Source organism: Hesperophylax consimilis, chromosome 28 (genome assembly GCF_061612785.1).
Source record: "Hesperophylax consimilis isolate HC1 chromosome 28, BYU_Hcon_1.0, whole genome shotgun sequence".
Classification (NCBI taxonomy): domain Eukaryota; kingdom Metazoa; phylum Arthropoda; class Insecta; order Trichoptera; family Limnephilidae; genus Hesperophylax; species Hesperophylax consimilis.
The window spans coordinates 25,133,369-25,161,220 of NC_142863.1; the positions used below are offsets into that span (position 1 = coordinate 25,133,369).

Consider the following 27,852-nt stretch of genomic DNA (forward strand, 5'->3'; position numbering starts at 1 on the left):
AAATCGACTCCTAATGTGATGTACATTAACCAGTTTCCTGCTTGTGCCACAAGCTACAGTACATCGTATATGGCTTTTCTCAAATCCATAAAATTGAATTAAAATCGACTGGGATTAAGCCATTAGGGGTCAGAGCACTTCCTCAACAAGGAAGAGGTCCTGGGTTCAATTATAAGTTGCGACTGAATCTTTTTCAGTATTTTCTTTATATTTTTAGATTGGAGTCTCAACAGTTGGCACATTTTGGGGGGCGGTCCAGAGATTTACATTTCAGGTATTGGTTGTCTTCGGCGCAGTGCATACATCTTGGATTCTTTGTTTTATTTAGGCATTTATGTGCAGTATGTCCAAATCTCAAACAGTGGTAGTAATGTGTTAAAAGGTTGCAGTTTTCGACTTTTGATTTTGTTTCACATTTTTTGTTTAAAATTGTCTCCAATGATCAAAGACAATTTTACTGGTTGTAAGAATTAGAGGAATTTGTTACGGGAAAATATAACTTACCTATTTTGCAAGAGTGGCTGCGGAGAGCTGATCTTTTTGAAGGATTCTGGAAAGGTAATATGGTGAGGTATTGCCCTGCCAAAAGTCCATCTTTAATAATTGGGACGTTGCTTGAAATGGGTTAAGTGGTGTTTGGTGACCAGATCTGAATAGCTAGGAACGTACCCACCTTTGTCCCCCTCACCTCCAGCTTCACAACTTATCCTAATTGGAGATTTAGTTCATATTACATACGTATATAAACTAATACATGCATTTCTTTTTTCATAAAATTACATGTTTACGTTAAGCATAACAACTTTAAAAACCAACATACATTCTTCAGGGTTTCCTGCATTTTATCACACATGTTTAGTTCTCTCTCTGTTTTTCTCATGTTGGGCAATCTAATTCTATTTAAATTTCCCGTTTCATCATAATGTGTATTTTTATTAAAAACAATTTCATTTTTGACGTATTTTGGCATTTGGCTATTCATAATTTTATTTCTAAAATTACATTATAATGTTGTACTCTCTTTTTTATTGGAATCCAATATAGGTCTTCTCTCATTTGATTAATTTTAACATATTTGCTTTGACTCATCATAATACATCTCATTGCTCTCTTTTGTATAATTTATAGTTTGTGGAAGTTTAATTTCTTTAATGGCCACATACAATATCGTGGAGCGGTAATCTAAACGTGGAACAACAAACGTTTAGTATTCCTATTTAGTATATTTCTTATTCTTCTAAGGAAATTTACTTTTTTTGGTAACTTCTGGCTTATGACGGTTGGGAGCAGTTGGGACTCTTGTGCGATACTCACATAAAATAATAGTATCCAGAGGTAGTTACTCTCAGTATTGCCCTGGTGAAAGACTACCAATCAAAATCGGAACTTTGAAAAAAATGGCTTTAACCATGATCGGTGACCAAGTCCTCCATCACAACACAAGCAACATTTTCAGCTTACTGTGGTGGTAGTAGGAGATTTTCAAAAATTGTCAGGTTATTCGTAACCCGAGAATGTTTGTCTTTTTTTTAAAATTAAAATTAAAATTAAATTAAATTAAAAATCTGAAAATATCCAGGTAATCCTTAAATTTCTACTCTGTATGCAGCCTCATTATGAACAGTTGGGAGCAATTAGGACACAATCACATAATTAAAACTGTGTTTCAACATATTCAACTTCAAATGTAGATGTGATCGGGAAACCCTAATCCATTTTAGGACTGCCAGAACTAACAGATAGGCTTTTTTTTTAAATATTTCAAATATTTTTTTTAAATTTTATTTATTAACGCTCCTTTTAGGGGATTATTCATACGAACTGTTTAAATTATATTTATTTTACATAACCAAACTACTTCAGTGACAATCTTTTGTATTTGTTCAGTGATAAATTAAAGATGTCTACTGACTCGGTATGAGAAATACACATGGTAGTTAGTCACAGAATTCTGCACTGAAATAAATCCTGACTTCTAATATTACGTAGTGGAATTTGATAGCTTATCAATGTAAGCAATTCTGCACTTTCAAATGCATAATTTACAATTTTATATAGAAATATTAATAAATAAGTCAGTGAAAATCTTTTAAAATATATGAATATTTATTAATTTAAAATAGTGATGTAGTTCAACACAATAGCTAGAAATCAAATTTTAAAAGTTATAATAAGTGGCATTCGGAAGTGCGCGCCCGGATAGGGCTTGCACATGTTAGGTTAGGTTAGACCGTATTGTTGACTCGTAAAGACAGTTAATTCCCGTAATATCGACATAAAAATAATTCCTCTCCTTTCTCTTCAAATCAGAGATGCAAATCTCAAGTTCAGCACTTATCAGACGGTCGCATGCGCCGGCCCCTACTCTCAGACCGCCTGCCGACTGTATAAATATGGGTGCATGCACTCTCCGACTCCAGTGTCACTCGAGCGCTCGAAACGGTCGCTCGTTGCAGTTGTCCCATAAACACTTTCCTAATTACAATTACGCGTGAAACTTTTTAAAGATTAACGACCTCTTCGATGAACCGTTTCCAAAATTTTTAACATCGGAAATTTGTGATTTTTTTTGTTGTGCTTAAATTTCGGCATTTTTTTGTCACAGTGGGATCCAGATTAATTGAATTAACAATAAGGTATGTAGTTATATGTTTTAATAGCTACACAAGTTGATTGTCTCCTGTGGAAAATCGCAATATCTATATGGAAACTGAGAAATTTTGTTTCTTTGAAATCTAAAAATGTACACTTTTCAAATATGGAATTAAAAATAAATTGTCTTTTAAAATACATATATAATAGTTAACCCATGATACAACTCGTTTGAATTTCAAATGATTCTCAAAATAAAAAAAAATTAAATATTTCAAAAAAATAATTATTAAAAAAATAATTAAATTTTATTATTTTAGGGCCTCATTATTTACCTCCTGTCTCCCCTAGTATGATAATACAAATAAAATGTTTAACTTTGAGCCAAAGTTGGAATAAAAGTTCCCTGTGGAATAAGTTTAAAACTCACAAAATGAAGCCAATTTTTTAAAAAGTATTTTTACACTTAAATAAAATGGTGTTTAATAAAAAAAATGGCCTACCACAATAGTACAAAATAAATGCAGACAGCCGCATGTTCGATTCGATACGCTTTTTTCTCGGACTACATAAATAAAAATTACGATATTCTTTATAATTTTATTTAGTAATCTTTCGCTAACAGATAGAAACCACTAATGAACGTCACACACATTAACAGATATTAATTAACATCAAAAAATGTATATTATATATTTACCAATAGTTAAAAAAAATTGTAAATTTTTATGTAAAATTATGTTTTTTTCATAAATTAAAAAAAAATCGAACGAAGCCGATATTTTGGGGTGTGACATTATGTATTAAATGAAAAAAACACACACTTTGTAATACGCCACATTTTATTGAATTAATAAATGAAAGCCAACCCAACCAGGTTTCGTTATCTTAAGCTTCATCGTGGCTATAATATTAACTATAATATCAGCTATTAAATTAACAGTTAATATACTAGCCCTAACAAAGCATGAGATAAGCCAAACCTGGTTGTCATTTATGAATTGCATAAAAATGTGGTGTATTACAAAGTGTGCTTTTTAATTTAATATATAAAATAGGTAATAATAATTATTATGTTGTTAATGATCACAAAATGTATTAGAATGTAATTATTAAGTTGGATCAGGAGAAAGCATTAACAGAAATAAAAGAATTTCTCGCTAAAGTTGTCGCCTTTCTTTTATTCTCATTTCTACTCATTCTTAGCGATAGCTGTCTCCACTTGGCTCCGGTCTCCGTTATTTTTTCCTTGTATTTTTTCTGATTTCAACCATGACAATGATCTCTGTCACGGTCGTTCCTAGATGGGAAATTAAATAAAGCTGAAATTAAGTATCCGTTATTGCAGAGGCGTGAGAAATTACTCGTATAACGCTTTTCTATTAGCATTAAAGTTAAAAGCCCTTATTAAAGAGTACATTTTTCGATTTTTTAAAATCCTATAGTATAGTTGCTATCTATTTTTCACAACCAGCACACATCTGTTCTGACGATGGACACCGTAATGCTGTCCGAAATGGTGAACAGATAGGACAATATCTACCCTGATGATGAACACTGTAATGCTGTCCGAAACGTTGGCTAAAGAGGTAGCGTGAAACGGCAAAATAACTTAAAAATAAACCACTATAATTCTTACGATTTTGATTATATCTTACCTGAGCAACTTTAAAACATTAAATACTAATTTACACTTTTGATCAATTTAGATATAGAATCCGTTACTTTTATTGCGTGCCAGTATAAAAATTTGCAATTAACGACAAATCTGTGTTGCATGCATACATTATTTTATTTTCTGAGTTGAAATGACCTAAAACCTGGTTGATACAGTCAGTATCGCCCTGGGGAAAGTCCATAATTCAGAATCTAAGCGTTACTTGAAATGGCTTTAGCCGTGTTTGGCAACCAATTATAAAAAAATTATAATTGGTTGTGTCAAATCAAACTGTGGTTACACCACTTACAGACGACAAAAATCGTGTGAGAATGGCCTTACTGTTAACCAACCAAACAAACGTATGTATGACCGTATATATAAAAACTTACCCGTATGTATGACGTCACGTGTACCCTGCCAGATTTTGAGCGTTTTGTCAAAATTCACGTGAAAACGTGTTTTTAGTGAAAATGTGAATTTATGTTAGTAGATAAATAAAACAAATTCTGTAGTTCCTTATGGAACGATTATTTTTATATAGCTTACTTAATAATTTCTTAAAAATAACTCTAACTTTTTGTAAATAAATTAATACAACCTTTTTCAATTTATCAAAGAGGTCAGCCATAGATTCCAATATTTTATTGCAACATTAAATCAATATTATAGTAGAATATGTAATTAAAATTATAAACAAGCTCATATCGTACCAAACATAATACGAATATAATATGTTTTTAGTACTAAATTTTACAGACTTCAGGTTTCGCGTTTACCCTTGCATTGATGTCTATTTCAAACAATTTGACGTATAAAATTACTATTACTGAATATTGTATGAGTTCTATAATAGTTAAACATGTCTACTAATTTCGGTACTCTGTGTGGTCGTTTGTTCTAAAATTGGTTTGAATTTTAGTGTCTTTTACAAAATTAGAAACAGGTACCTATAAGTATTTTAAAAAATTGGAACTTATTCATCAAGAATCAAGAATTTAGAATATTACGCGGTTTTCACGGTTCTTTCATAGTATTAAATAACTAATTAGTCGAGTGAATGAAAAACCACAGTATCTGTGTTAAAATACAATAAAAACATTTTTTTGTTAAAGTATTATATTGTAAGTGGGTACCTCCTTTATCCCCAGTCTGAATTATCTTTACACAATTAGTTCTAATTTTGAAAATAACAATGACTTAAATTCAAAGTAAAATTTGAGTTCTTGATCTTAAAAATATTGGTACCCGGTTAAAAACGGGATTGCAGGCCTTAACGAATGAATAAACTTGTTTCCTTATAGACTTTTGGTAGATGACGAATATATTATCACGATGTCGTAACACGTGTTCCTAATATTTTCGCATTCCTGATTACATATTATCAAGGCAAATACACGGGCATGAACATTTGTTTCAATTTATTAGGAATTTACTAAAAGTTAATCACGGAACGGCCTGCAATCCCGTTTGAACGGATTGCCAATGATTTGAAGAATTCTTACAAAATTAGCAATACTCATTTTTATCCGTACAACATGATTTTCATTTTCTTAACGCGATTATTTTTGGCTGCTATCTTTATGTGAAGTTCTGGGTTCAATTCCTAGATGCGACCGAATCTTTTCTACATTTTTTATTTCAATTTTTTGTTTGAAAATCGCTCATATTGTATTCAACAATTAAATATTGAAATTTTAATTTATACTTATTAAATTAAGAAGAAACTAAAAAACATTAAATTTTTGCAATCGAACTAAATCTAACAGCATTCATATTAGTATCAAGTTTTTCACGAAAATTAGTTCCGTTCTTTCATTTTATTCTCTTGTTTTATTTTCACACGAAAATACACGATACGATAAATCTTATTTAGCGATACTGAACTGTAACTGAACGTACAGCTGACTGGTAGAGAATATAGGAAGTAGGTCGAAGCACCAAACGTTTCACGAGATTTTGTGTTAGATATATCTCGATTTAATGCAGTTAATATTAACTCGATGTGCTGTTTACAATAAATGGTATGTTAAGTAACATTGAAATAATTTAACACCCAAAACAAAGTACGGTTAAAAATTCAAGTATTTATGTAACGCAGTTTCATAGAGAATCTTAGGAAATATGCGTTTTACATTTCACATCAAAATACGCAGTTGTTAAGCTATCACAATTGAGAGTTCCAACATATAATGTTGCCAAATCAGTGTTTTGATTAATCTTTATAACGAATTGGTGTACATTCGTTATAAAGAATACCAATAAATATGCTTTAGATTTTTTTAATTTTTTAATTTTTTTTAAAATTTTTATTGGGTACAATATTTTTTACAATTCAAGTTTTCCAGTAATGTAGGCCTCACTGGGTGGCTTACCCGTGCTGAGGCCTTCATTTTATAATATGAAAACTACATAATACATTTAATGAGAGAAATTATACATTTAAAATTAAAAATACATAATAATATATTAATAATTTAAAAAAAATAGTACATTGAAAATAATCTTGTGTGTTTGTGAGTGATGTGTGTTATATTGGTTTTGTGTGTTACGTGTAGGTTTTATTTTTATTTTATGCTACGAAATTTTGGTAATATTGTCTTTTTTGTTCTTTTATCCATTTTGTAGTTTTGTGTGTGAATTTATTTTTATTTTCCTCAATTTTAATTTCAAGTTTTAAACTGTTGAAAGCTTTTATTGCATGGTATTGGTAGTGTCTTTGTCCAAAGCTTGAATTTACTGTAGGAGTTTTTATGTTTTCTTTGTACGCTTGTCTAACTGGTCTGTTAGTGTTATTATGTGTATGTTGAAATTTATTTTTTTTGTCAAAAATGTAGTTTAGTAGTGTTTTAATGTATAATTGGCGTATATCTAGAACGTCACAGCTATTGAATATTTGGTCTGTATCAGTTAGTTTATGTTTTTTTAGTATTACCTTTAAGATCGTTTTCTGTGCGGTTTCTATGTAATTGATAGCCGAGTTTGTTGTTCCTCCCCAAGCAATAATTCCATATTCTATTATTGATTGGCAAAGTGATAAATTGAAGGTTTTCCTATCGAGTAGAATACAAAAAAAAACTCTTATTTATTACTAATAAAATATATAAATGTAAACTACTAAAAAATATTTTTTTTCAATAGAAATGTATGAACGCTAAAAGGAAAAAACCCTCTAAAAATACAGTATTATTGCTTAGATTATCCGTGACAGTTTCCCTAGATTAATTTTTTTGCTTTCTTATAAAATTATGTACAAAATAAATTAAAACCAAGTTTGTGCTTAAAATCGAACGTTTCTAGACTCCGTTTGTCAAGCGATTTTAATGCCTATTACCTACATTCATGACAATGTAATGCATACCAAGAATATACACATTTTTGGCTTGTAGCTTCCTCGTAAATGGTTTTTGCGCTGTATTTCAACGTTTAACCCTTTCAGACACGAATTAACACTGACAGTAGTAAAACACAATGCAAGATACTTGTTAATAATTGGAAAAGCCATTTAAAAATTTACGTAATTTTATTTTCAATACTTGAAATAGAAGTTATTGCTACTTTCATTGGACAGAATATTAAATCTCAGAGGACGCGTTTCACATAATGAATCGTACACACTAAACAAAAACTATAAAATTTTATAAAATTAAAAAGAAAGTTATAATTAAATTTTTTTAAAATACACTTAAAATTTACGTCTTAAAAAATCAGCATAATCAATCAAAATATAAAAATGGCTACCGCTCGAGGTAGTAACAAAAATACAATATAATAAAATAGCACGCCAGTTGTACCGGCTATTGAAAAACGAGAACCGCAAACTTTTATTCACTCCAGATAGTGAGGAGAATTTTTTTTAATCTATATATTTTCAATTATACACGAGGCTCAAAGGAGAAATGAATTTTAATGAACCACAAATATTTAACGATAATCTCAGTATTTCTTGCAATAAATATGATGTGAAATTTTCTGAATATATGATTTTATAAAAAAAAATATATTTGTAAATTGATGAAAATCAACCTATTTTATGGTGCCCATTAAATTGATAACTAAATTCATATGAAGATTCATATTGTAATCTTCATAATGAAATAACCGTCACAAGCTTCAGTCAGACGTTAAGGTGTTAAGACACGCATTCCGATTTACAACAATTTCTTGGACACTTTAAGTATTTAAAGTCTTTTTAATATATTATATTTTTATATACATTGAATATAAATTAAAAAGAAATTATATGAAATTCCCTAGAGAGAAAAAATCTGCTTATGTTATATGTATTCAAGAATCTCAAATACAATAATAATAATAATAATAATAATTGGATAATTTGTAGAGCGCCGTTTTTGTGAAAAATCACCTCAAGGGCGCTGTACAATTTATTTCCTAGGATCTACATTTGTTATTTAGAAAAGATACCAAAACATACATACCTGGCAAGTCACTTCCGACAAACACACTTATATTAAAAAGTTGCTGTGTTTTTACTTATGGCAGCATAATAAATTATTATACAGTATTCCAAAAAAAATATTACATAATCTTTTTCATATTAAAACATCCTTTTAAAATCACCGTCTTCTTCTCTTTGAACGCTTACTACGAAGGCTTAAGCCATGACGGTAGATCTGAATAGTCAGGTACCGCACTACCTTCCTCTTCCCCATTTCCTTCCCCTCCCCACTATCCCCAGCCTTAAAACATATCCCAATTGGGGATGCCATAGTATCACTGGATCCAGACGGTTGGGAGCAGTTGGGGCTCTTGTGCGGTGTTCACATATTTTTTTTTAAAAGTGACTACAGATCAGCTTTGAATAAGAAATGCTTTTTTTTACTTTCAGATAAATAATAATAGTAATAAGTGTACGGTGACCTAGAAAAGTAGCAAATTGCAGGCAATTGACTCAATTGGCAACAGACGGTGAAGAAGGGAGGAAGGATTCGCTTCTGAAATTATTATTATATTAATGTGAACGAACCTGAGTCCTTCAAGGTTGCCTGCAGAAGTCAGGCGGTGCTAACTACCAACTACTAACAAACTACAACAAAGAGAATCCTACAGACGCTTTTTATCAGTAACAACTGATTTGCATCGTCAAGTTTAATTTAATGAACTAGCGCCGACTGCTTAAAGTCACGAGATTTGTAATTAATTGTAGATTTTCTAAAGCTGAAAGTTTTCAATTAATTCTTTTTTTTTAGTTTAAATAATGTTATTCACAGTAATATTATTTTAAAATCACATAATGTATGATTCGATATTTACTTTTAACAGATTTTAACATTCGCTGGCAAAGAAAAAATCAACTTTTGTTGTGTGACATTCGAAAAATAACAAAAATATTTATTTAATTTCTCAATTAAATTTTTCAATGTATAAAAATATATTTTAAAACATAATATTCATAAAACATACAGGTTTTTTCAAAACCATTTTCAGGCTTTTTTATCTACAGCAATATGCGTGATATTTTGAATCTAAAAAAATTCGGAGGCTTTTACACTGACTAGGTAACAATTTGTTGTATTTGTTACGTGATTAATTGAAGATATCCACTGACTCGGTATAATTATATCCCTCCATAATTGTTATCTGGGCAATGAGCAATAAATATTGTATTTAGTTCCAGAATTTCTGCATTGAAATAAAACCCGACATCAAATATATTACGCAGCGGAATCTGAAATCTTATCAATACAAGTTATTCTGTACTATCATTTGGAATTTTATACAGAAATGCCAAGTTTTTTAAAATCCTTCCGTCAGAAGATATAAGTATATTCATTTCATTTAAAAGAGTCGTAACAAAGGCAAATGTAACAGTTTTATACACTTGATAGTGTTGAAATTTCTGTTAAACCTAGTTATAAATCCCAACGCTTTAAGCCCTTGTTAGAGATATGGTTGTAAGTTGTAATTCTGTCTCAAGATACATTCAAAGTGTGCTTAGCAAATTTCACATTGGGAAAAAATAAAAGTTAGGTTGCGTTAGGTTTTTTTGTCGTTTGCAATTCCAGTCGGTGTAATTCTGTACATGTGTAATTCCGTCCGTGTGTGATTCTGACAGTGTAAAATTGGTACCTACGTGAAATACGTACATGTGTAATTTAGTCACGTAACCTTAATAAAATCAATATTTTGAATATTAACAATTGAAGTCCGGAGCCAAGAAGATCACAATTAATTATTTCGTATTTCGAAAAATGTATATGTCATTAAACTTAATGAAGGTTTCTTTCAACATTTAGAGTCAAATAATCAGCTCATTTACAATAATAAACCCATAAAAAGATTATAATTCTGTTCAGATTTTCCAAAGTACGACAGCTGTTTTGTTTTTTTCCGATAACTGTAAAAAAATGTAGAAAATATACGCTATTTCCGTCAAAGACGAAAGTAAAACTTGAACTAGAAATCTCGTTTAGTAATTTATATATTAATTCAATAAACAGGTCGCATGGGTAGATTAATTCAATACAAATCTTTAAACATCGACATAAAATGCACTAGTTACTAAATTGATCCACCGACATTTATCTAAAGCGGTAATCGCAGATACCAGAGTACTCCAAGGACGGGTTGTGTCACAAAAATTCAAATGTAACAATTTGATGAAATGGCCATGCAGTGCCATCTTGTTTTTTGACAGTCGAAAGGTTCCCGTCAAACGCCGATTCCAAGTCCTTTTCAAAATTTGAACAAATTACGATCAGCAGAAGAGGACAACAGTTGTCCTATCAAATTCCTATCCTATCAAATGGTTACTATCAAATTGTGAAGCGTGTCAGCTCAATAAATTTTGAGAGACCTTTTAAATTTTAGAAAACTAAAATGAATCGCCATTTAATGACATTGTAAATTGACTTCAATCAGAATTGAAACGTTGTTTGAAATGATAAAAGCTGCGCTTACTGATCAGTTCTAAATATCCAGGTTATTCCGAACCTTCCTCTACCCCATATTGTTCTCATCCTCACTTCGTTCAACCTCTCGATATACCTACCCCAATTGGGATGCCATAGTCCTGTTTTGTATTTACATTAGAACCTTCCAGATCTCTTTCAGTTATTTAAAAAGCTCCAATTTTACTCAGCCAATTTCTAGTACGACTTTAATATTGATTGGTCCCGTGTAATTTAAGATAACAGCAATGCCAATCTCTTTGAATCTGTTTCAATGTTTGTATCGAATTCAATTTGAGTACCATAACAGGTTATCAAATTAAGATCAATGATTTGATAAACGGTCGACCAATGAATTAAAATTTATAATAATATTTTGAACCACTTTCTCCTTCGGATATGGTAAAGTGAAACATGCAAGAGATTAAAGTTCTGCAGTTAGTTATAGAGTTATGTATTGATAATTTGTATGTTAACTGCCTCGGTTAAAGCTGGAGTTAAAGATGTATCGGTTAATTACGATTAAATTTCCATTTAGTGTTTGGTAAACTCTGCAGTTACAAGACGGTTGCTCAACTTTTTGGGAGTGATAAAGCCGCATAACGGATCAAGCCACTCCCGAAAATTAAAGTGTATGCAGTTTAAAAAAAAAAAACCGCATAGGAGTCCTTACTGCTCCCAATCGTCTGGAGGAAGTGAGGCTATAGCATCCATCCCCAATTGGTGTATATTTTAAGGCAGAAGGTAGTGGGGAGGGGAAGAAGATGGGGAAGAAGATGGAAAAGTACTTGACTATTCAAATCTGATCACCAAACACGGCGAAAGCCATTTCAGGCAACGTTTCAATTCTAAGTGGTGGTCTTACATCAGGGCTACACTGAGAATATCTTCCTCCTGAAAACCACCTACTGTATTTTTGTAGGAAAGGCTTTGTTAGTGCTGACTCTCCCACTAGATGGCGTCGAGACTATTATATCTTAATTTTTCGGTGAAATATTTTGACCTGTCAATAAGTCAATGTTTTTATGCATAGCACAAAGTTAATGAATTAAGTTACTAAAGAAAATTAATGCTAATAATAATTTTTTATCCTTCATAGTATGGACTAAAAGCTTGTATTGTAAACATTAAAATAATAATGGTTTCTAAAGTATTTACCAATACTGATCCCATGGAAGCTTTGTATTTCGAGATGACTTGAGAAATCGTTAATGACTTTAGTAAAGGTAACTGTTGTACAGTTAATAATTCTCCTCGGTCCAGTCTTCTCTCCGACGAATCTTGATGAGGTTTAGAGACTGATCGAGCAGACGACTATTCATCGAGATCTCGAGTCCTCATAATTTTTAATTTATAATTTTAACTAACTAACCATGACGCCGTTTGGTGGAAAGGGTAAGAAGAAAAGATGAAAACAAATCTTTTTTGGAAATTCTATGTTTTAAGTTGAAAAAAAGTTATATTTATCAACAATTTTTGTAAAATTATTATCTTTAATTTTTTGTTTTAATTTCTTTATGAAATCATGTGGGCCGCAAATATTTTTTGTGTAGTTCGTTGCATATTTTTAAAGCTGTGAAATATGTGTTAAAACAATTATTATTTTATGTGTTTGAGAATTAAATAAAACAACTGGCTTATATGATACGATACTTTATATGATACGCAAAAAATATTAAAAAACGAGTTATAAAATTTAAGAAGTTATATATATATATATATATATATACGATTACATTTCGATCAATATAAATGACACAAAAATATTAACATCGTTGAGCAATTCATAACATATACGTACATTTTTCTCTGTCCGAAAATATCTATAGAATAGCTTCATAATTCAATCAACCACTTATTAAATACATAACTAGTAAACAACTAATTTGACACTTGTTTTAGAAAACACATCGTACTCACGTGGCCGAAAAAAATCACTAAAAAACAAGCGAGTAATTTCTTTCGAGTTATGCAGATATCTGCAATAATCAAAGTCATTCAAAAGTAATCCCGTATTTAAATATTTCCCGGGCCATGAAGATGGCTATTCGAAGCGTAAAGCATAAAATTGTCATGCAATATGGTTACAGGTTATTCGTTTCACTATAATAAAAACATTTACGACTTCTTCATCGGTCAGGATTTATGTCTCGAGTCATCAAAGGTTTATGATTTCATTTATTATGAAGATGACAGTCCTCTCTGGCTTTTGTACATCATCCCATTCTCTTGAGATTAGTTTTACAATGATTTATTTTCCTCTGTGATAGCACATGATGCTTCCTTTGTATCGTGAAATATGATCTTCGTTTTGACTTCCCGGCTCTTCCAGTAGTGTGTCCTGCTCCTTGGTAACAACGGAAAAACTCAATGTAATACAAATATACTAATCTTGTTTATTCACTTCCTGGAAGTTTTATTGTTTCATAGATTTTAAACGTTGTTGAAATTTTGAGGAATTGTAATGGATTATGTCAACAAGGTTGAAAGATTTCTTTGCATAATTAACTTCAATAATAGCCTAAATAGATTTCTTAAGGGCCCGTGAAGTGATTTTTCAACTCAAATGTGATGGTAACGCTGCGTGCCGCCTTGGCATCGAAGGATTGTTTTTAAGTTTGGTTACGGGAAGGTTAACCTTTATGTACCTGAATGTAAAAATTACGTACGATCCGAAGGGAGTTAACTAGGCTCTGAAGCGACTGTGCCTATTAATATTTTGTATTTATTTCCAATATTCTTACTTCAGTAACACTCAGATATTAGCTATCACATATCGTTGCTCAGTAGTCAATCATTAAGTAAAGCAAAAGGTAAAATTGTACATGACTCAAATATCGGAATTTGAAAGATATTATTATAAATATATATTTTTTTAAATACACATCGTTTACCGAATAGTTTTTAAAAGCTAAATTTTAGACTACGTAAATAAAACAACTTAAATTTCGCACGCCAATTTGGTTAGGGGTAAGTGTGTTGCCCCGGTTCGGAACGGAAGTGTTAGAACATATTTCACAGCGAAACGAAGAATGGACGTGGCTACGATATGTACAGGTAAATAAATAAACATTATATCTACTTACAAAGTACAAGTATTTAAATATATTTAATAGTCAGAACGATGTATTATTTGTACCTGTCGTGAGATTGGTAGGCGCAATGTTGGCTCTAGTCCTATTAATCTGCCGCGTGGGCCGGGAGGAATTCCTGGCTATTCAGATCTGGTTTCTACGTATCAATGCCGTGGACAGTATGCGTATATTGCGTACGAACACGTTTCTATTGTGCGCGCCGGGTAATGCCGGGACATCCGAGCTTTCTGAATAACTCGCGAAGTCAGTCTGAAGCGGAATACGGATTTGGACAAAGAAACGTATAATCAATTCACAATGAAGATTTCCATGGTAAAACGACCTGCCGGATATTTTAGAAAACTTTAAAATGAAATACTTCAACTATCAGCAGGTTTTAGATTTACGACATTACCAATAGAAAGAAAGGGCCTTAGATTAAATTTACTTGAAGAATTAGAAATCAATAAAAGAACCAATGACCCTAAAATAACATTAATTAATAAAGTAAGGAAAATTATTTATTCCCCGCTTCTAAGTATGTTCACAAAACCTAAAAAATATAACACTTTTAAATTAATTAATAACTGCTACATCATTATTAAACAATTAAGATAACATTGATGTGGGGAAAACAGACTTCAAAATACCCCCACAGAATATGAAATCTATTGTCACAATTATTTTTATCGGTAAATTGGTTTAACCGGTAATAAATCATTTTAAATTGGGAGGGGGTAAAATAGAATCATATTAGTAAGTCGTCTAAACGTGGCTAAACCACAGTTTGAAAATGGCCTTGAAAGCCGAAACAGCTGTAACAAAAACCAAAAAATACTTGCAAAACTTAGTAATTATATTATTAAATTTGATTTTAATTACATTTAAAAAAATAAATGGAGTTCTACGAATTAAACACAAAAAAAATAAATTAATTAATTACCACCCTCACCTAACATCGCATTCAGATGTCCGGAGCGAAAATAAATAACATATTATTTCTGTGTTATTTTACAGTACATCCAGTATCACCCCGGTAAAATATTATTTCTGTGTTATTTCACAGTATATCCAGTATCACCCCGGTAAAATATTATTTCTGTGTTATTTCACAGTATATCCAGTATCACCCCGGTAAAATATTATTTCTGTGTTATTTCACAGTACATCCAGTATCACCCCGGTAAAAGACCATCATTTAGAATTGAAACGTTGTTTGAATTTATTTTAATCCGTACCGGGGATAGTGGGGAGCTTAAGAAGATGGGGTAGAGGAAGGTAGGGAAGTACCTGGCTATTCAGATTTAGTATCCATACACATCTAAAGGTCATTCCAATCAAGTTTCGATTCTGAATTGTTGTCTTTCTCCAGGGCGACGCTGAGAGTATCTACCAAGTACTCCAAATATACTATTTATAATATTGAATAAATAAATTGTGAAATAACATTTATTTGCGCTGACTGAAGGATCTTAACCACGGAGGTTGTCAGCAAACATTAAAAGTATCAATTTATAATCACAGCTAAAATAAATTAATAAATAAAATAAAACAACAAATAAGTTGAGTGTGGCGCCTCCGTCCAATGGGCACGCTCCGAGGCACTGAACTCGTTAAATTGGATAGCGCCGTAATTCTCCCGGCGCTATAGTGACTAGATCTGGATCGGCAGGTTCATCGACCTCACCTTAACCTTGCCGCCCCCAATATGGTAATCGACGCTACCCACTAACTCTAACTAATATATCGTAAAAAAGATCGTGTTTTTGCAGTTTTTTTGTACGGCATTATATACGAATACAACCTTATCTCACAATATTTGAAGATTTTTATTTGTTTTTCTTTACATGCTTTACTGTAGTATTTTATCTTATGTCGTCTTTTTATTGAATATTTTTAAAAATTATAAAATGGGAGCATCAACACAATATCAAAAAATGATTTAAATTAAATTATTAAAATTATTAAACTAATTGAAATGAAAACAATTCTACCTAAAAAGGAGCGATTTCTAATACATAAATGTAAATGTATCTATAAACATAATAACTTTAGACAATACTATATTTGTATTAATTTTTGGAATAGCATAAGGAGTAAATCCTCTAATTGTAATATTTAATTTGAGAAGACAATAAAAAAATTTAAATAGTATATATTTATCCAAGACACTGTCTAGATTGCATTTAGTTCAATGAAGATAATGTTGGTTGTTCTTATTCGAAGTATGATACAGTTAAATCTGACCGAAGGAAAAAGCGTCCCATTAGCTCAGTTCGTAGAGCGGCGCACAGTGGGCTGAAAATCGCCTTTCATAGACATAGAGACTTGAATTTTCAAGGGTATTTTTTTTGGCTAGAAATGGATTCTGCTGATCATTACTATGCTATAAAATATCGTACGAAGCAATTGCGTGTACAAATGAAGGAGTTATAATTTTTTTAAGAAAAATTTGTATGGCGCTGACATTAAAAATGAGGCTATCTCTGGAATCATAAGGTTGGCCGTTCTTAACAAAAAAATATCAGACAAAAATGCAATTTACCGACAAGCAAAGGGTCGTTAGAAATACAGTAAACTTGGATAAACTTTAAAGCGGCCGCTACACTACTCGCTTCGACGCTTCGACGAAGTCCTCGACGAAGTTAGCCGAAGTTCGAAGTGCGTGCCCACACACTCGTGCAACTTCGCGAGTAACTCAGTCCAACCAGTCAGTGATTGGTTTATTTATGCCGTGACGCTTCGAGTCCTTTGACTCGGGCGCATTTACCGACAACAATCGGAAGTCGGGCGAAGCGAAGCGAAGTTGCCCGAAGCGAAGCGAAGTTCGTGCCCACACTATCGTATTCGGTCAACTTCGATCAACTTCGCGAGTAGTGTAGCTGGGCTATAATAGATTGCCAGAAAAAAAAGAGTCATAGTTGATAGATTCAGATAACAAATGACAAGCTTACTGAAAACTTTGGAATTATAAAAAAATATATATTTGTTAGTAATCTCAAAAAATAACATATACGTGTCATCTTGGGAACGTATGAAATTTTTCAGACTTGGTAACGTGAGGGTTAAGTCGAGGGCAACCGAATTTTTGCAGCCAGCCTTATTCCCAAGGAACATTGCCTCAATTGGCGCCCAATTAGTAAAAATGTCGCTTTAATTGGTAGTTGATTGGATTCAAGTTTTCTGATTGGTTGGAAGCTTTTGGTGAGGTGGTTAACTTTTAATTGTTCGAGGAGTGTGCGACCTGATCGGGATGCACTGCAGCTCCGCGAAACCGGATTAAATTGTTTTATTTGTCAATGAATAATTGCAATTGCAGTTGCAGTGTCACTAAAGTACCCGCACTTGCATATTTTATGTTCAAATTATTCATAACTCAAACGAGTATATGTACGTAAATCTGATTTAAAGGACCAATTAAATTTTACGAAATAATAACTACAAAACATTTCATAAAAAGAATGTCGGGCTAATTTGTTCGGTTTTGGGAACAAACAGTTATTATCCGTTGATTTTTTTTCGCTTTTGGGAACACCTAAAAGAAATCGTTATGTCTCCCTCACTGTCATGGTGAGAAATGTGATCTAAACGGTGTTGGAAAGAGAAAACACCACGCGTTATATTCAAATCTAGATATTAAAGACACAAGAATTTAAATGTACACCTTTATGAAACCACCTCAACCGGGAAAAAATTAGAATTTTTAATTAATAATTTTTATATTAAACGACAAAAAAATTAGGTAGATCACTGTAATGTTTATAAAAAATGACTAATAAAAAGTGTGTTTCTTATTATCACCAATGTAAGATCAGTGTTTAGACTAAAATATGTAAGGTGAGCCATTTTTTAAACTTTTTTTTTAATTTTTGAACTAAGTTTCAGTACATTTAAAATTTTATGTTTATTTCTAACAATAACATTTTAAAGCAAATTTCATCGCATTTCAAAAAAAAATTTCATTTTTGAATACTTTACGTCTGACAGCGTCTTTAAGACGTATAACGGTCATTATGCCAAAGGCTTTCATAGATAATTAATAATTCATATGAGCAAATAACACTATAAACAATGTAACACTTCCGTGGTTTAATGGTTACGATCTTTTGCAACGATCCGGGGGTCGCGAGTGGATATTATTTGATTTTTGGAGAAAAACCACCTGTTAGACTCAAGTGTTGCTCAAAATGGCTTTGGCCATGTTTGGTGGTCAGATCGGAATAGCCAAGTACTTTCTCACCTTCCTCTTTTGCATCGCCTTCTCGACCCCATTACCTTCAGCTTCACAAAAGTCCCCGATTGGTGATGTCAATCTCACTGGCTCCAGACGGTTGGGGGCAGTTTGGAATCTTTTGCGGTACTAGCATAAAAATGTAATAATAATAACAAACATTTTCTGCTGATAATAAGGCAGTAGATAGGATGGAACGCCAAACAGATCCACTCTGGCACACTCTTCTTGCTTCAATCTATTTCTTTCTTCCTCTTCTTTTATTGGTACTTTTAGCTATGGGGTGTCTGCTAACATTACAGCAATCTTCAATCTGTAGCCCGGAATAACTCTGTGGAAATGTACTCGTACCAGTCACGTAGATTTCGAAGCCTTGAAGTGTAATCCAAGCTAATAAATCTTAACATGAATTATAATTTGCGCAATACTGTATTTATCGATCTTCGTTATACTACCAAGATATCGTAGTTTTCTTTTTCTTAGATAGTACAATTTCACCATAATTAATATCGGTTATTCGACGAAAAACTACCTTAGACTACGAAATTGGTTACTTTATCAGTCCAGTGTATTTTGAGGATTCGCTTGTTCGAGTATATCCTCATTTCAAAGTATTCTGTCTTCTGTAATGTTTGGTTTACTGTATAAATTCCCATCCGTACCGTCAGATCTCTGCATTTGTAGTCCGGTCAAACACGGATTTATTACAATTTACGTTTCAGGGACCTCACTCCCTCCGCATTAAGTTTATTTTGTTTCTATTAGGGAGTTTAAGCTAAGTCTATATGAGCGCTCTTGTGGAATACCCACCTAGAGATATAAAGGTGCATTAGTAGGCTAATGATAACCATTGCAATGAGACGAAGTTAAATTCTAATAACACGCGCAAGGTAACTGCACGCTTGCTTGGACTGTAGTGGAGTGAAGTGGGAGAATACTTGAAACTACTTGAGTGTGCAGTTGAGTGCGTGGTGGTCATTGTCAAGTTCTAGTGACGGCTGAACTAACTCAAGACTTATAACATTCCTAAAACTATTTTTTTATGATCCTGACTCCGATGTTTACATTTTAAATATGTGTGCAGAATTTTACTTCATTTATACACTTTCCGGGTAAACAACTACTAATTCAGAGTCAAGAAACTTTGCACCTGGTTAAATTGGTGGATTCTATATTTTTCTGAAAAGATGATAGAATATGGATAGTGCTAATTTTTTTTACTGTCAAATTAAATTCGTTGTCGATTATCCGAAAAGTGCAAAATTTGGTAAAATTCTGTAGACATATTTAATTAACTACACTTCTTTCTCCATCTAAGCGTACCTCTCTTAATTCAGTTCATTAATATGGGTATAAATAGTTGTATCCGACATACACCTCAGGGATCTCATTTTTTTCATATTCAGTCTACTGAATATTTTTATTCTTATCAGTTTTTTTGCTTGCTATAGATCAATTTTATCATAGTTATCGGAGATAAATATGTTGGTTACAGTGACTCCTTTTGATTTCTATTTGTTGTGAACATGTTCTGTTCGCTAACCAACTTCAAACACACACCGCAATAATTTTCAATGTGCTTTCTATTGCTAGCCGCAACTAAATAATAATAAATATCAAACGAGCATACTTCTGATAAACATAATAGTTAGTACGTTTTAAACAAACATGTTCATGATCAACTCCGCCTAATGACCGTAATAGAGGCTGCTCTGTTTGCCTTAGCTTAAAGTGAAATAAACTAGATCACTTGACATAAATACATACGTTCATCTCGGTTTCCATTAAATTACCTCCATCTCTGCTTTGGCAGCCTCGCTTGCTGACCGCAGGTTATTTTGTACGAGCCCAATCAAATTAAGATGTCTCAACCGCAAGCCGAAAAGATTGCAAAGCTCGTTCTTACTAAATATTTAGACAAAGTAGTCTAAAACCTCATTAAGTCTGTTCTGAGGTACCTATTGCGCTTCTTGGTGATACGTTTCAAGGCCTCAATGAATCCATCTTTAAGCAATCTTACGCTCTAAAATACGTTTTAGATTAATATGGTTTTTTCCTCGGTCCTTTGGTACTTGTTAAAACATGAAGGTCGGCAGCACTTGCTTTTTGTGTTAATGTTTTTAGTAATATCTACTTACTATCTTTATTTGCGGCTTCAACCTTTAGACAGATTCCTGGAGAGGCCGATGGTTGCTGGTCTCCTGCTCTTTTCCCCCATTTTCTTTTACCCAAACTTCTACATGGTTATTTTAGGTGAGATCTTTTTATTGTTTGTCTCTCGTTAATCCTCGCTACTTATCCTGCCAACAAACTCATCAAGATATTAAAATACCTCAATGTTGACATCGTAGTAAGTAGTAGAAGTAATTTTCCAGAAACGCCCTTTTCATAAATATGTTGCTCTTTGATGAGACACGAACAGCTTACATCTTCTTTATAAAGTATAAATGAAGGACACGGAGAAAACTTACTGATATGGAAATTAATAATGTTTGTTTATTAAAAATCTGGTCAAATTATTCGTTTTTATGTTAAAAATGGGACTGGAGGCCAATAACGAACAATGTGACGGAACACGTGTTCTTCAAAATAATAATAGTTTCGCATTTCGTCCATTACATTTATTTGGAAAAGAACACCTGCGTGAATATGTGTTCAAATATATTCTGAATGACAAATATTTTACTGGGAAATGATCATGCAGTCACATTTTAAACAGTATCTTGATTAAAAAAAGCCGTACTCATTTTGCTACGTGTAAAAAACAAAGCACTTACAAGTATTTATATAGAGAAGACAATAAATGAACAAATTAAAAAAAACAGACACACAATTGACGAATTACTCTCCTCCAACTTATATTATCAGTGCTAAGTAAGAGTTTGTATCCAACTGACATCTAATGAGTGAAAATGAACTTGTTGAAATTGTAACCAGGCGCATTCGTAGTAACAACAAGTCGGTCTAAACACCACAGTTGGTATTTCAATTGTTTAAAAACAGTTTAGAGAGCTCCGACCAGAAAAAACCTCAATGTCAATTTGGTGTCAATTAGAGTCGGAGCTAATCCACTTTTAATCTTTCATTCCTTCACTTTCTTCTGGTCTGCTGTTTGAATTATTATCTATTATTAGCCTCGTGGTTTCTCCACATCTGTGTAAACCAAACGAACTGATTGATGTTCAGGTATTCCGGGCGAGATCTCTGGTTGGTATTCTGCGTCAGTGCGTAAACAGCCGATCGGTGCATTAATACTTGGTGATGTGATACACGCAGAATGCTTTACGTGTTGGAAAGTGATGTGGAACAAATTAGCAGCTTTTTGTTTACAGTGGTTTTAATTTGTAGAAACTGCTGGTATTGAAAGTATCACTAATTTAAGCGGTTATTTACAGCTGTTTCCACGTTTGTTTTCTAAGTTTCTAAATCTCCAGTTTTCATCGATTTTATAGGTAATGAATGCAAACCTATTCCATTCAGGACACGTGGTTTTACAAAATTAGAGCCATCATTATTGATGGAAGTTGAGAGTACTTTTTGTAAGAATTTTGTTGAAAAGAATTTTTAATTTTGGCATTGTTCTTTAAAGTTTCTTCCCGTTAAACCAAAATTAAGCAGTTTGTCAACAGTATGTACATGTTCAATTACAGTGTAAATATGTATACATAATAATATTATTAAAATATATAAATTTGTTTTAGACTACTTTAATTTTAATTACACTCTACCGGTTTCGGAAACACCCTTCCTTCGTCAGGAGAATATTAAAACTTCTTTAATTATGTGGCTACTTAGATATTCAGATTATTATTGTTGGCACACAATCTAAAATAACACTAAAATTTATATGCCAATAAATAACTATTGATTGATAGTAATGATTAGTATAAAGTACTTCTACTTATGATTCATGTTTTCAGCATATATCAGAAACTATTTGGGAATTTAGAATTTTTTATTTTACTTGGCAACATGTTGAACATTTTGGGCGCGTTATATTCTAGGGTTCACTGTCCGTATTTATTTTTGTATTTTGGAACAAGCATGTCTTCATTCTTTGTGAACCTAGTGTTGTGTTCATGGTCCAATTTATTTTTATATTCAGAGCCAAATATATGCTGAATCAATATTTTTCCCATAGTAAGGCGATACGGCAAATACGATTTATAATGCAGAGGAAACGCTAATTTATGGAGTTATTTTATTAATTAATTTAATTTTAACTTTATACAATTGTCTTATTTATAATAATTAAATAAATTGTTACACTTTTATCGTTAATTGCATTTTCTTTCTATCAATATGGCATGTACAATCAAGCCTTAATCTGTTAATTGGTGCAGTCTTTATGGTTTCTGGCAGCGCATTATAATATTGTATTCCTTTATAGTTTTATTTGTTCACAACCTTTATCAGAACACACCAGTAAACACCGTTCCATGTTCTCATGTGTAGGTATTTTGTGGATGATTAAAAAATTGTATTTTTCCACTGATTTCCACAATTTTGTCACTGTTTTGTTTGAAAACATTAACTTGTTAAGGGGATGAATAGAACGACTAAATTTAATAATTCTGCCAAAGAAAGTAAGGAATTGATACAGTGGACCGCACTCTTTGGACCGTGTATGGACCGGTTCGCCCATTGCCCTCGCTGGCCAGTAACGTGCGTGGGTTACTGGAGATGGGCGCGTCTGCCCGCCGCGCCGTATCCTTCGTCCGGCTGGAAGATATAAGTCCCGGTGACAATTTTTTAGTCTCACTAGAACCGGGCAGTTGGAACTCTTGTGAGTTATTCACCCAAAAAATATAACGAAAATAGAAAGGATTTTCTGAATTTCTATTATCAACGTTAACAAGTTAATCCAAATTAGGCGGAGGAAAAAAAATTGTTCGTGATCACCTTTTTTTATATATATTTTTTTATATTAACTCCACACAGGAGGCCCTGAAGAAAATAATTTCCCTCGGGGCCTATGTCATCTTTGGGGATGCTGTGTGGAGGGTCTTTTTGTGGAGAGGAAGGAGTGAACATGGGTCTTGAAGAGTCCCATGTTGTAGGAGGGAGGAAACACAGAGGCCAGCAGTTCGTTCCACAGCCGAGCTGTTGAACTTAAGAACGAATCGTAGAAGCGACCCGTTCTCATGTTAAAAATGTCAACTGTGCACAAATGTTGGGCGCGCGTTTGGCGTGTATCCCGACTACGCACCGGTGCCGAAGGGATCAATGACGCTAGTTCCTCAGAGCATCTTCCATTGTAATTTGACGGCCGGCATAGTCCAGTGGTAACGCATTGGACTGCCATTCCGAAGGTCGCGGGTTCGAACCCGGCGTGCGCAAATAAATTTTATTTGATTAATTTGTGTTATTTCACAATTAATTAATTAAAATAATATATAGTATATTTGCGGCACGTTCCAGAGTGGAAGATACTACCAGTATCGCCCTGGTGTAAGACCACCATTCAGAATTGAAACGTTGCTCCAAATGGCTTTAGCCGTGTTTAGTGACTAGATCTGAATAGCCAGGTACTTCCCCACCTTCCTCTTTCCCTTCCCCACTTACCTTCAGCCTCACAACATCCCCCAATTGGGGATGCCATAGTCTCACTGGCTCCAGACGGGAGCAGTTGGGACTCTTGTGAGGTATTCACTATAAAAAAAAAAAAAAAATACCGATAGAACAAGGACAGCATACCTACCTGACGCCTGTGCTCTAAAGATTGCAGTCCGTTTGTTAAGATTGGGGAATCTATCAAACGGACCGCCCGTTTCTGCACAGAGTCTAGGGTTTTTTTCAGGTATTTAGGGGCTCCGGACCAGAGATGGCTGCCAAATTCGACAGTAGGGCGCACTTGTTATTTGTACAGGGTCAGCTTGCTTTTGTAATTAAATAATTAATCAGCATTAAAGACGAAGGTAACCGGACTAAGTTCAGATTTTCGTTTGGGAATCGCTAATATTGTCTTCAATAATTAAATATTACATTTTGAGGTTTTACTCACTAAGTTATTCCAAAAAAATAAATATTATAATTAAGTCCCAGCGGTAAGATAGAGATCTCGGGTTCGATTCTCACTTGAGACCGACTTGTTCTGATTCGTTTAGATTTATTAATATTATCTTCTTATTCATGATAAATTAATTAGCACTTTGAATATCTTTTACCCATCTAAATATATCTATAATATTTGGTCGATGCCATTAGCCAAACAATGCATTTGAGGTGAAATTAACTCGTTTTGAGGAAATAATTGAGCTGACATAGATCGACTCTTCCAATACTGCGTTATATTTTTTACCGAATTAAATTAATTAACCTACGGCTTTTCTTTTCTTGGCGGTATTTGTTTATTCTCGTTTTCAATTTTTTGTAATTTTTGTTTTTATTTAGGACAAAAATAAATAAAAAAACATTATAAAAATTACATGTTCTAGACCAAATTAGGTTCCATTCCATCGTCAACGCTATTTAGTTCCTACCTTATTTATTATTATAAATGATAAACTGGTACATCTGCCAAAACCAAAATTTCTTCTGAAATCATCAGATTTGTAGGTAGGTCTTTAATTATAAATAATAAATTTTTTTTTTTTTTTTTTGAAGTGAAACTTCTTTACCCGCGTCATGCAATTTCGAGTACCGGAGTAAAACCAACTCATGACCGAAACGAAAATGCGGGACCGATTAAAGTTCATTTGATCTAGTCAAAGTTTTGAAGTAAAATATAAATGCTTCTTAGCTCATCTCGACAACTGGCGTTGGTGGTGTAATGGTCAGCGTAGTTGCTTTCCAAGCAGTTGATCCGAGTTCGATTCTCGGCCATCGCACATTATTTTTTTGTTTTTAACGCCTTTTTTTTTTTCAATGGTTGACCATAATATCAATCCACTAAGTAATATTTTAGGCCTGTAGCATACTTGAAAAGTTAAAGAATGATATAAATTTTTTTATGATGTTAACGATAAAAAAATAAAAAAAAACATAAAATTACCATAAAAAATGGGCCAACGGCACGCGGTGTTCCCAAGCGGTCACCCATCCAAGTACTGACCGCGCCCAATGTTGCTTAACTTCGGTGATCGGACGAGAACCGGTGTGTTCAACATGGTATGGTCGTTGGCAAACGCTAAACAATATTAATTTCTATTCTACCTGCCAATAAATATATGAAAATTAGTATAAAAAAGCCCTAATAATACTGAAAACATTAGCAAGGTGTGTGCGACGTTGATAAAAATAATCATTACATACGCGCTTGAAAAAGATCGTAATTACATCCATAACTTTGCAGGAATTTTTTTTTTCAATGGTTGACCATAATATCAATCCACTAAGTAATATTTTAGGCCTGTAGCATACTTGAAAAGTTAAAGAATTTTATGATATTATTAATGATAGTAACGATAAAAAAAAAAAAAAAAACATGAAATTACCATAAAAAATGGGCCATCGGCACGCGGTGTTCCCAAGCGGTCACCCATCCAAGTACTGACCGCGCCCAATGTTGCTTAACTTCGGTGATCGGACGAGAACCGGTGTGTTCAACATGGTATGGTCGTTGGCAAACGCTAAACAATATTAATTTCTATTCTACCTGCCAATAAATATATGAAAATTAGTATAAAAAAGCCCTAATAATACTGAAAACATTAGCAAGGTGTGTGCGACGTTGATAAAAATAATCATTACATACGCGCTTGAAAAAGATCGTAATTACATCCATAACTTTGCAGGAATTTTTTTTTTCAATGGTTGACCATAATATCAATCCACTAAGTAATATTTTAGGCCTGTAGCATACTTGAAAAGTTAAAGAATTTTATGATATTATTAATGATAGTAACGATAAAAAAATAAAAAAAAACATGAAATTACCATAAAAAATGGGCCAACGGCACGCGGTGTTCCCAAGCGGTCACCCATCCAAGTACTGACCGCGCCCAATGTTGCTTAACTTCGGTGATCGGACGAGAACCGGTGTGTTCAACATGGTATGGTCGTTGGCAAACGCTAAACAATATTAATTTCTACTCTACCTGCCAATAAATATATGAAAATTAGTATAAAAAAGCCCTAATAATACTGAAAACATTAGCAAGGTGTATGCGACGTTGATAAAAATAATCATTACATACGCGCTTGAAAAAGATCGTAATTACATCCATAACTTTGCAGGAATTTTTTGAAGTGAAACTTCTTTACGCGCGTCATGCAATTTCGAGGACCGGAGTAAAACCGACTCATGACCGTGACGAAAAAACGGGATCATTTCGCTATAGGAGCCTAGCTAATATTATATACCTAGTTTAACTCACTCTCCTAACTCATCTTCGCTGTCTACAGGCAGAGCGCACGACTGTGGTCGTGAAGAACCGAGGTTCGATCCCCGCTTTAACTAATTTTTTTTTTCTTTTTTTATAACTTTTAATTTTTTTTATCACATGCTACTTATAAATATGTCAATAGACAGAAAAAAAGAGAGAATGAAATGAAAAGAGAGAGAGAGAAGAATACTAGAAGTTTCACTTCTGTCTTGCGTAGGCTTGACACACCCATTTTTTTTTTTTAAGATTTTCACGGCCAAAAGTATTTTTGTTATTTGTTTTTGGGGTATTATGCCGTGTTGCGCTAACTCCTTCTTTAGCCAACGTTTCGGACAGCATTGCAGTGTCCATCATCAGGGCAGATGTCTTATTGATATATTGATATGTCTTATTGATATAATAAGACATCTGCCCTGATGATGGACACTGCAATGCTGTCCGAAACGTTGGCTAAAGAAGGAGTTAGCGCAACACGGCATAATACCCCAAAAACAAATAACAAAAATAAATATTTTACGTAAATTTTTATTTATTTATTTCAAATAAGGAATTAAACAATTTATCACCATATCAATGACAATTAGTTTTTCAAACATTTATCAGGCTGGTAGATGCCATAATATTGATTATTCTATTTGACAGCTCATAGTAAGAACCACGATCATGCATCTCTGGAGGGAAAATACATACAGATGAAATGCCAAATTGTCGGTTATGTCGGGTAAAATTCGGTTTAGGGAAGTCACTCGAATAACCGAAATTGAACTTGATTTAGACTAATTTAGGGCTGGAAAATCCGAATCTGTAAGAATTAGGTGGGGGTCGGCACTATTAACTGAGTTATAGGGTCTTGAAGTTTCGTACGCGACACTTTGAAAACATGTTTTATATATTATTTCAACTATGAATTAAAAACAATCAAATAAACAACTATTTTATACTTTTGACATTTCAGCAGTGCCAACCAAAAAATAAAAAGTGTTGTCATATAATAATTATATCAAGGCATGGAAAATTCCGAAAATTAAGAGAGAATTAATTTGATTGTTTGCCCTAAATT

The 27,852-nt window shown here is 32.9% G+C and overlaps 1 protein-coding gene and 3 non-coding genes across 4 annotated transcripts in view; 1 reads left to right on the top strand and 3 right to left on the bottom strand.

Annotated features, from left to right (window-relative positions):
- The first annotated feature begins 2,438 nt into the window (after positions 1-2,438).
- LOC149410419 (serine protease inhibitor dipetalogastin) overlaps positions 2,439-27,852 on the top strand; it is a 110,876-nt gene continuing 85,462 nt past the window's right edge. Inside the window, exon 1 of the mRNA XM_089648907.1 lies at positions 2,439-2,636. The gene's annotated coding sequence lies outside the window, so the exon portion shown is untranslated. The remainder of the gene's footprint in view (positions 2,637-27,852) is intronic.
- Positions 25,471-25,589, bottom strand: LOC149410420 (5S ribosomal RNA). Its single transcript, XR_016305068.1, has one exon. It is a non-coding gene; the product is annotated as a 5S ribosomal RNA (ribosomal RNA).
- Positions 25,913-26,031, bottom strand: LOC149410421 (5S ribosomal RNA). The gene has a single exon (XR_016305071.1). It is a non-coding gene; the product is annotated as a 5S ribosomal RNA (ribosomal RNA).
- Positions 26,355-26,473, bottom strand: LOC149410422 (5S ribosomal RNA). The gene has a single exon (XR_016305069.1). It is a non-coding gene; the product is annotated as a 5S ribosomal RNA (ribosomal RNA).